Source organism: Pyrgilauda ruficollis, unplaced genomic scaffold (assembly GCF_017590135.1).
Source record: "Pyrgilauda ruficollis isolate IOZ18807 unplaced genomic scaffold, ASM1759013v1 scaffold25, whole genome shotgun sequence".
Taxonomy (NCBI): Eukaryota; Metazoa; Chordata; class Aves; order Passeriformes; family Passeridae; genus Pyrgilauda; species Pyrgilauda ruficollis.
The window spans coordinates 2,630,222-2,641,642 of record NW_024523822.1 but is presented as its reverse complement, the minus strand read 5'-3'; positions in this window follow the sequence as shown (position 1 = coordinate 2,641,642).

Below are 11,421 nucleotides of genomic sequence, written 5' to 3'. Positions count from 1 at the left end.
CCTCCAGCAATGTTGATGAGCTGACACACAAAAATGACTGTCTGGTTTTGTAGAAAGGGCTGCAACTCCCAAACAAAGGTCTCCTCACCCAGCACCACAGATTTACTCTTTTGCCATTTACATGGCCAAAGCCATGTCTGCCAGTGGCGCCATACAGCAACTATTTTAGCCAGGGCAGCAGGGCTGCAAGGATCTCTGAGCACTTCTAGAGTGAACTGCTGAGACATCAGGCTGAAAGACACCCATGTAAATCCTGGGCTCTTGCCCAGCACCTGGTGACCCTGGTGGCTGACAGCTGACGGATCTGAGGGTGCTGTTGAGCCATCTCCAAAAATTTACTCCATTGAGTAAATGTTGCTGTTTACAGCCTGCCTGAAAAGGAGGAAACTCTGTTTTCCTCATTGTCCACCACACAATGCATCCCAGGCAGGACTGGTGAACCAGGGAGTAACATAAGCAAGATTCTATTGAGCAAGATTCTATTGAGCAGATGGGCAGCTCCAGTCAGTTTCCACAACCATGTTTGCATCTCGCAACAGGCCAGAGAAATCTGAGGACAAGGAGCTGCTCCCCTTGGCCAGCACCACAACAGCAGTCATGCACTGCAGAATGGCGAAGACCATCTTAATTCGCTGCTTCACAGAGGGGAGGAAGAAAAGCCCAGGCCCCTCAGGAAGGACTTATCTAACTTCCCATGACCCAAGCACTTCCCAAGCACTCTCCATACAGACATCTCCAAGCTCCATCTATGGGACTTAATAATTTCTGTAAGGAAGCTCAAAAAGAAAGGCATAGTTTATATGGAAAATGCCCTGGATTCAGCAGAAACCCATATTTCACTTTCAGAGATTTGCATAGGTGTTCACTACTGGAAACTGATGCCCAAAAAAGGCATTCTCTGATTTTGTTTTCCCAGTTATCCTTAAAAACTGAAATACTTAGGCAAATAAGAACAGTTACTTTTTAGGCATCTCAGATACACTTCAATGGAATATTCAGCTGCCAGTAAATAAACTCTTAGAGTCATATGAGATGCCCTCAGGTACAAAACCTGGCTTCTAAGTGCTGCTTTAGAGGACCAAGTCATATCTGTCAACATCAAAAACAAGAGAGAATTTTAAGTAGCACAGAAGACATATGGGTATCTCCATCAAGCCCTGTATTAAAATTGAAAAAGAGACTCAGAATACCAGCTCCTAAGCAGCTCCTAAACTGTCTGCAGTTTATAATACCCATAATATAAACTACAAGATTTTTTAAATATTTAAGCCTAATGTCTTGCTCAGAGACTGTGGGGACATAGCTTTTTCCTTAAGCATTTGTCCTGTGGCTTAAGCCTGAAGTGAAAGTGTGCCTAAACCATGTCAAAGGGAATAAAATCAACTGCAGTGTGAGGTTTTTGGCAGTACTGCTTCTACCTGGAGTTCAGAGTCATGGCTACATGGTTGGTTGCTCTTGGATGGATGCTTTGGAAGCATCCTGCTCATCGCTGGAACAGAGAACATTTTGAGGAATCTCACTCTGCAATGACTCTGCAAGAAGCATAGGTAAAGCAGAGAGCTTTTTTTCAGCCCATCAGTACTTAGTTTTTGCAATTGAAATGGTTACTTTAAGAGGCCTGTTTGTTGGGATAAAACCAGAGCTTACATTCAAAAATTGGAGAAGGACTTCCATGGCAAAAGCAGTGAGGAAACAATTTATGTAGAATCTGGTAAGAGATAAATAACTAAAGTGAAAACACTATTTACTGTAACATCATATTATATTACATATTTTAGATAACTCTATTATAAGAATTTTGGATCTCTATGAGATCCGTCAGGAGAATTCCTAGGTATCACTTCTCAGTAATAATGAAAATAATATGCATAATCAGGGATGAGTGTAGGAGGTTCCCTCAACTACAACAAGTATTTGAGTATTTGAACACTGTCTCATGTTAGAAAGCTTCAAAGATCTCCATTTTGGTTTTGTTGTGCCATCAAACTGCAAATAGCAAGTGCAACATAGAATTTGTTAGACCACAATTCTCAATTCAGAAACTGAAACGCAAATAATTTTCAAAAAAGCAAAGCTAGAAATTATCTCAAAATTTTTCATGTCCTCAACTAAAATTGGTATCTGAATGAGGATATTGTCTTCTGAGTGTAAGACAAGTAAGTTTTTCATAATTACATAACTGAAATTGGAACACATACATTAGCAAGCTAATTGATGGCCCTTTGATTTATTATGTACTAAGATTTTTATCTGCTAAATTCCAGCATGTTCACAGAATAGAGTTCAGAATATCATTAAAAGGAAATAAAAAAAATAATTTAATACAACATTAAAATATGTGGAAATCATTATTTCTACAAAAATACTTTGTTCACAGTATATATCCACTCAAACAGGTCATATGAAACTAATATTTTGATCTGTTCTCAAGGCTAATGTGATTCTTTAAGCTGGAGTGTCTTCTAAAATCAAAAACAGGTTACATTTTTTTCTTCAGCAGTCAGCCAGATTAATAATTCTCTCTACTTACTCTCTATTTAATATTTGTAAGGAATAAGATTAAAGACATTAGGCATACATAGAAGACAAACACTACTTAAAAGCTAAACTCAAAGCAGTTGTCAGTTTAACAGGATAGTAACCAGGCAAGAAGCTGGAAAAAACCCAGCCATGTGCACTCGCAGTTCACAAAGCCACACGTGTCCTGGGCTGCATCCAGAGCAGTGTGGGCAGCAGGGCCAGGGAGGGGATTCTGCCCCTCTGCTCTGCTCTGCTGAGACCCCAGCTGCAGCAGCTCTGGGGTCACGGCACAGGAAATATATTCTGTTGGAATGAGTTCAGACCCAAGATGATCAGACTTCTGGAGTACCTCAGCTATAAAGAAAGGCTGAGAGAGTTGGGGCTGTTCAGGCTGAAGAAGAGAAGGCTCCAGAGAGACTTCATAGCATCTTACAGTGCCTAAAGTGGGCAGCCTACAAGAGAGCTGGAGAGGGACTTTTTACATGAACAAGTAGCAATCAGACAAGGGTAACAGTTTTAAACTGAAAGAGGGCAGGTTTAGATTAGATATTAGGAAGATATTCTTCACAGTGAGTATTGTCAGACACTGGGACAGGTTGCCCAGACACTTTGTGGATGCCCCACCCCTGGGAGTGTTTGAGGCCAGGATGGATGAGGCTTTGAGCTACTTGGTCTCATGGGAGATGTCCCTGCCCATGGCAGGACAGTTCAGAACCAGATGATCTCTTAGGCCTTTTTCAATCCAAACCATTCTATAGTTAATTTCTTTATATCTCAGCCTAAGAACAAGGCTGGTACATGTAGGTATTAGGACTAATGACTGAAGGAAATTTTCATTCTTTTCTACCCATTCCTATTGAAAAGTTAAACGGATAATTCTAGGGGGGAAAAAAGCATTTCAAACTGCTTCATATAACGCTGCAATAAAAATATATTTACAAAGATGTAATTTAGACAATAGTAAAACAGAGGATCATGCTGCAGTGTTATGAAAGATTAAATTTCACCAAATGGAAATTACTATGCAGAGCTGTTCAGAATGTTTGAATGGCAACAACATTGAAAAAAACCTTAATTCCTTTATATTCTCTCTAAAGGGAAGATATTTTTACACTATTTAGGAAATATTAACTTTATATACATAGTGAGCACTGACAAGGCAATGCCTCTCATGGGAAAGGAAATCAGGACTAAGAACACAGAGACAGAGTCATGAGGTAACAAATTACCAAGGATAATCCTCTTTTCACAAATAGCATAAAATAAAAAAGTGCCACCAACAGCTTTGGAAAACTTAATTGGTGTTTTTTTTCTCCAATATTTTTCTAAGGAAGATTTTCCAATTATCTCCCTGGTAGTACAACTACAACTTTTCAACAACTATATTTCTTATTTGTAAATTAATTTTGGGTGGGGTTTTTGTTTTTTTTTTTTTTTTTTTTTTTTTTTTTTTTTTTTTTTTTGTATACATTTCCTAAGTTATAAAAGGCTGCAATAATATTTTATTTCCTCAGTGATGACCTATAAAGAAAACTTTTCACAGCATTTCTTTTGCTGAACTGAGTAAGCAAAGCCATTTCTGTTTTCCCATAAGGCAGGATCTATCCATTTTTATCACCTTATTATTTTTCTTTGTGTCTGTTCTAGCCCAAATTAACTTTAAAAAAATTATTATTATCACTATCCATATTATTTCCAATTAAAAATTACCAGAGCATATTCACCTGCATGCACTGGAAATACATCCACAGTCCAAGGCAGAATTAGTTTTTTCAGAGCCACATCACACAGTCAATGCACAGACATCCTGTGATTAATTAATATACTCCATTATTCAACTTCTTTATTGCTTCGAATTGATGAGTCACCACCTGATAGCAGAAATTCTTGCCAGCAATTTCAAAGTGCATAAACTTATATATTATTTACCTGAATCTCATTCATTTTCCAATTCTGTGACAGCCAAGGTTATAAAGTTATATTCTTTGCAAGTTCTAATCCAGCTTCAGTTAGTTGCTCTTCCACATTTTCAAAAAAGGTGTCATCTGCCAATCAGTATTTTTCGATTCCTTTCTGTTCTTTTCTATTTGTTGAAAGTCTGCTGAAAATACTGCTTCAAGTAACAATCCATTTCATTCTAATATTATTTCTGAAAGTATTATCCTTGCTGGGATATAAATTTTTGGTTTTTTAAAAAAAATTAACTTCAATTTCAGGTACCTTCCCCAGATTCCTAAGCCGTTCAGATTGGCTGAATTTCTTTAGCTCATGTAAGCTCACCTTACAAGTCAAGCACTTAAGCTGAAAACATACTTTTGTTTTTCATTACTAAAAACTAAACTGAACCAACTTAATCAAAAGCCCCAGTGAAAATTTACAATGATTGGCTTCATGGTATTATTTACACAAACTAAATATCACATAGTACAAAAACCCCTTCAAAGGGTTGTTAGTGCGATTTTATGTCTGCTTAGGAAAAAACACTCAAGTTCTTCCTTGAAGATCCCAGACATTCCCTTTCTGATGTAAGCTCCACAGTTCTTTCAGCATAGATGTTTTTCTACATCCTGTATATTCCCATAGAACAGAAATTCTTTGAAACCATGCCACCATGAAGAAAAAAAAAAAAACAGTGCTTTTACTTTCAGGTGGATAACTAGTATGTTCTCCCAGGTTAAAGGAAATGTGGGATAAACCTCTTTTCTCTATAAGTAGTTTCCCTTCTAGGAACTAGCTTTCAACACCTGGCAAGAAATAAAGTTCAGTGACTTACTATATTTACAGTATATGGTTTTTTATGTTTTCTTTGTCCTCTCTCAAGATAGCAGAATTCCTTGACCACCAGGATTGTGAAGCACAGAAAGGATCCCTACATTTAATATAGCTCTGGATTCCATTCCAGGGAATAAGCAAGCACAAATTAAGAAAACTATGTTAAGAATTACTTTATTAGATCTAGTGCTATGTGACTTGAAAAATGTCTTCCCTTGCTATAATCCAGCCTATCATCACAATTTTAGATGGATTTGATTATTTTTCAAAAAGAAGTAAAAGCAAAGCAAAGCAAATATTTTGTTAATTGATGGATATTCTGTATAGACTTTATGTTTATTATAGGAGTATGACAAGATTTACAAATCAAATATAAACCATTATGTTCAAGTAAAAGAGTATGCAATGTAATTTTCTCACAATTTACCTTGTAATAGGAAAAGCTTTTCAACAGTGTGCTGAATTGAAAGTCAGGCTGTACTCTCAATAGGATAAAACTACACAAAATATAATCTCCATACAGTAAAAATGTTATGCTTGATGGCATATTGTTAACAAAACAATAGTGTTAACAAAATTTATCCAATAGTTAATCCAATAGTGAAGGATGAAAGAGGCCACAGTTGCTCATTGGGCTTCTAAAACTATGCTGTTCAAATATGCAAGCTGCTTAGAAGAGAAAAGAAAAAGAGGGGAGAGGGGGAGGGAGGGACAAAAAAACAAACAAAACAAAACCAACAAAAAACAAACAATAAACAAACAAAAACCCAAACAAAACAAAACAAAACAAAAAAAAACAACAACCAAAAAAAAAAAAAAAAAAAAAAAAAAAAAAAAAAAAAAACCCAAACAAACCAACAAAAAAAAAAAAAAAAAAAAAAAAAAAAAAAAAAAAAAACCCCAAACCAACCAACCAACCAAAAAAAAACCCAGCAGGTAGTGGCAAAGATGATTTTCTTTCTGTGCTCAGTATCAAGTCCCAAAAGTTGTACTGAACAATTTCTATTACTTCATTCTTTTCTACTAATGCTCCCTCTCTGGCCATTTTCCATGTGACCAAATAATAAATATGCAGGTCTTGGAGATGACCCCACATAATAGAGCAGCCTAATGGGTTGAAGAACCAGAGATTACAGTCTGGGTTGATGTCTTGTGTAGCCACTAGTACATTACCAAATAGCTGCAGAAAATGTAACTTCTTGTAATGAAGAAGTATTTTGGTAAAGAAAGAAACTATACAGGAAAGACAATTAGGTCATCCCTCTCCCTAGGCAGTTATATCAACACATGGAATGGAATTTAGATGTTCCTGGTGTGATTATTGGAATACATGACCACTTGTTAGAGGTTCTCATACAATACCTGTGAGCTGGATACACTCTCCATTGTCATGGACATGAAAACAGAATGTGCCACTGTATATGCACCAGTTGCTACAGCCCTGCAGGGTGCTTCAGTGCACAATGACCCACTGCTCAGGCCTTCAATGCAGTCTTCCTGAGACACGAGCAGTGCCCCAGAACAGCAAAGACACTCTCTGGTTTCTGACTTTCTGTGTTAGTTTGGCACTGATCCTTGAACTCCCACCATAGACTTAAGAGGCTATCCCAGCAAAAGGCATTTCATATATAGCCTGCCTTGAATTAACTACTGCATTAGCCTGTCATGAGCTCTAAAGCCACAGCACAATTCATCCTCTCTAGTATTCCACAGTCCAGCTGCCCTGTGATAGACAAACGTTATCTATAAGATAATCAATACAGTTAACCACACAGTACAGCTGATTGGCTCTGGATATAGTCTTGTAACCAGCAGAAAAGTTTCATTCTTCCTCATTCCATTTGCTGTTGTTGTGATGCAAGCCATATGGTCCTTTTCATCTCTTAATCCCAGAGCCACCTTCATGACTATTTCTTCTTATCGTGGAATTCCATTAAATTCAAGTAGTCCAACCCTACAACCTACTTAAACTGAAGCAAATGAGATGAAAAAAAAATTAAAATATCTCTCTCCTAATATTTTCAACAGAAATGTCAGAAGTTGAGTCCTGAAGTGTCTTGAACTCATCATTTTAATCTGTATTTTATTTCCTCCGTTCAGCTATTTCATGTGTTGTTCTATCGCTTTGTCAATTAAGTTTGCTAAAACTTGCCTTATAAGCTGCAATTCTTTATGACTGATAAATATTGTGTTTTCTAATAGCCATTTTAGTCTAAATTTGAGCACACTGTAGCACACTATAAATTATTTGAAAATAATAGTCTGTTTCTTCTACATATAGTTACTGTACTGCACATGGCAGAGTCAAACAGAATTTAGTTATTGGGAGCATCCTACTCGTGATGTTCTTTACTGGGTCTACCCTAAGAAAGAAAAAGTGGCAATTGCCATAACATCTCACATTGTAATCTTTGTGCACTTTGTAACCTTTGCAGTGCACTTTGGTCTCCATGACAGCCCAGATTTTATTGTGTCCTACATTATCGAAAACATCTACCTGATAATATAATCTTGTCTTGACCTGCAGGGATTGTATATTGAAATACAAGAAAGATCACAGAAATTATATATCATACATATAGGAGAAAGCCTGAAATGAAGGTTTCACTTTTCCAAATCACCTCCACAGGCAAAGAAGCGAAGAGACTCTAATTTAATTTTCCTCAGCCATCTTCCAGCCTTTCTTGCTCTCATATTGCTTTAAAATTGTTCCATTCTCGTGTTTGAAGACTGTCATTAGCATCATCAGCAGACCGTCAGCTACGAGCACGTACCGGCTCCCGGTCAAGCCCCAGTGTCACCACATGAGACCAAACCCCCACTGCGGATCAAAAGACGCCGCAGGGATGGAAGCCGCCGGCTCGTTTCTCTTGGCTGCCGCGGCACACACGCTCACCGGCCTGGGGCCGCCGTGCCGCCCTTCCTTCCATGGAGCCCCGCGTGATGTGCAGCAATTTCCTACACCGATTCACCAGTGTTCGTCATTCGCTCGCCGCATTTCATTTAATGCTTCCTCCTTTCTCTTGCTCTACACTAGGACAGTCGGGGGCTTCTTGAGGACGCCCAACCTAGCAGGTGACGGCCGGCGGGCGCTCGCCGGTCCCTGCCATGTCCCTGGCCTGGCTCTATGAGATTACGATCTCTGGGTTTGGGTCGATTCCTCGGGCCTGAGGGAACGCAGTTTCTTTCCCAATGCCCATTGAAAAGTTACCGTTCGGAATTCCCATAACCTTAATTCTCTCCGCCTCTCTTCTCCCTGGTCACAGCTAGCCGCCGGCGCTGACCCCACCCCGCTCCATCTCTGCCAGTCAGGAGACGAGAAGACGTGCCAGCCTCAGGGCTCGGCACGGTGCAGGCTGTCGCGGGCATTGCCCTCATCCCCGCGACAGTAGGGCTGGTCCCAGCGCCGCCCAGGATCCCCCGCCGGCCGCAGCAGCCGCCTGGGCGGCCCGGGCCGCCGCCGTGTGCCTCCCGAGGGCAGGGGCCGCGCTGGCGGAGCGCTTTCCGCCGCCGTTTGTCTCGCGTCTCTTCCCGTTCGCGGGAGCAGCTGCTGCTGCGCAACCCCTTCCCCGCCCGCCCGGTCGCTCCAGTGCCGTCGCCTTCTCCTCGCAGCCTCGCACGGCGCGGCCCGGTGAGCTGAGCGGGGCCGGGGCGGCGGGAGGCGCCGCAGCCGCCCGTGGGGCCGAGGCGGGCCCGGGGGCGCGGGGGGCGCGGGGTGAGCGCGGCGGTGCGGACACCCGCCCGGAGCCGGGGGAGCAGCCGGGCTGGCCGTCCCCGGGTGAGCCCGGCCCCCGACTGAGCCCCGTGTCTTCCTACCCGGGGTTAACTCGGCGGGGCCGCCGCCGGCCCTCAGCACCCGGCGCGGCCGGTCGGGCCTGGGCGGGCTCGGGGGTGTCTGGGGCCAGCGGCTGCGGCAGTCCACAGCCTGGTGTCCCCGTGCTGTGCTGGGACAACGGCGCCCTATTCCTGCTTGTTTCGGTCTTTACTTTGTGCCACAGCTAGTGCCCCTATGCGTAAGAGCATGAAACAGGCAGCTCGGACCTTGGGATCTCTTGGAAGAACGAGATTACACGCCGATCCGTGATCTTCCAGTGACCCGCCAGGTCTGTTCCCTGTCAAAGCAATTTACACTCCATTATCCTAGCTGCGCCTGGACGACCTGTTGACTTAGGCAGCTTGCTGCAGGGGGTTTAGCAAGTCAAGAAGTATGTTGCAAGTAACATTTATTTTTGTTTTTAAGTTCCGTTTATTATTACATGGGTTGGTCTTGGTACAAAAGTATCACACTGGCCACCCTCTGACATTAACTTCCATCATACATAAGCTGATCACACAACGGCTGAACTGGTAGAAGAGTTCATAGACGAGAAGGAAATGCACAGAAGCAGATGCTGCATCTTTCTGCTTCTCTTCTTTGGCAGCCTGGAGACGGTTCTTTAAATTTTCTGTCTCCCCATCTTAAGTGCTATTTTGTTGAGAAATGTTGTTGAAGAAGGTTTTTAAAAGCGTTTCTTTAATCAGAAATACTTTGGAGATCAGCAACTAGCAGGAAGTTTTTAAAGCATACCCTAATGTCTTCCATGGTGTTCTCCCTGTCTGGTAAAGTATCAGTTTCTCCTTTTCTGGGAGCAGGAACTTGGAGAATGGACTCTTGTTGGCTAGGACAGCTCATTTAGCTTTTCTCTGTCATCCTCCTGCAAAGCTGACACTCATCTAATTTTTTTTAAGACTGTCAATAACTTGCTGAAGTTTCAGTGACCTAGTTTCTAATCTAATTATTATTGTAATTTTCATGGCTGCAGTGTTCTGAAGGGGTCATAGGTGATTTTTGAAGAAAAGGCATTGATAACTGCTTGTGCTGCTACACTTATTTTCTCATTTTTATGTATTTGTGAATGAAGGGCAAGTTAGTTGAAATTCTAGACTGGATTTCAACAATAATTTAGGGGATTGTGTTTAGTTCTTTACTATGAATATATGAGAATTTTTAATAGGAGTCTTAACTTCATGTTTTTTAGCAATTTTTTTGAAAACAGAATGACCAAAATGTAATATATTATACAATTTGGACTTTGTAAGAAATGTAGATTATTTAGATAATTTATGTAATCTGTCTAGTCTTCTCAACTGGTAAAACTTCAGTGAGTTCTGCATCCAGAACTTGCATTCAGCAAGAATAGCTGACCCATTTGAAGGAGTTCACAAAATAGCAGTGGCAGTTGGAGATGAAGAAAGCATTATCTCTGCAGAAAAAGAGAAAGATTTATTTAATTCAAAGACAAGATTGAAGCTAATATCTAATAAGTGTTTAAAGTTGTAAAATGTTCTGCGCAGAAGAAAAGGAGCAATTTTTTTCTCTGTATTCACAGCAAATAAGGGAAATTAGAAGAAAATTCCATTTAAGTATTAGGGGAAAAATTAATAATAAAAGATAAGAAGACAATGAAATAGTTTGGAAAGGCTGTAAAATCTTTATCAAAGGTCTCTAAGAGAAGATTAGACCAATGAGTTCCAAAGAAAGGGTATTGAGACTGACTTGTGAAGGAAGTCTTAGGACTCCGCTACTGGTTTTACTGGGACTAAATAATAGAAAAGAGTTTGAAGGTTATCAGACAATAGCCGTGGAAGACTATAGGCTTTTAAACACTGATAAATCTGCATGCTACTTGGGAGGCAAGCATGAGCTCACACAAGGCAACTGACCTGAAAGCAGTACAGCCACAACACATGTGACCTAGTACTAAGATAAAAAGGCCTAGTCAGGGCCTGACACTATTGAAAAACTTTTTATCTTTATGTAGGCACATTTTGTTGAAGAAGAACAAGATGCCTCTTAATAGTCTTCACAAACCAAGACAAATGAAAGTTAGGAAAATATATCCAAAACACTAAGGTTAAAATGCATTTAACAAAAAAAGCTTTGAAATACTGTGTTCATATGCATTTATTTGAACTTATGTGCAAAACAAAATAAAAGTGCATGCCAGTGTGATAAATGAGAAACACGATATGTATAGAAACCTCTGCAATATGTTAACATGCAACTATAGAGTTTCCTCTGTCCTTTGTGAGGACTGCAAAAGACACACACATGCAAATTTTTAATACACCTACTTACTTTTTAAATAT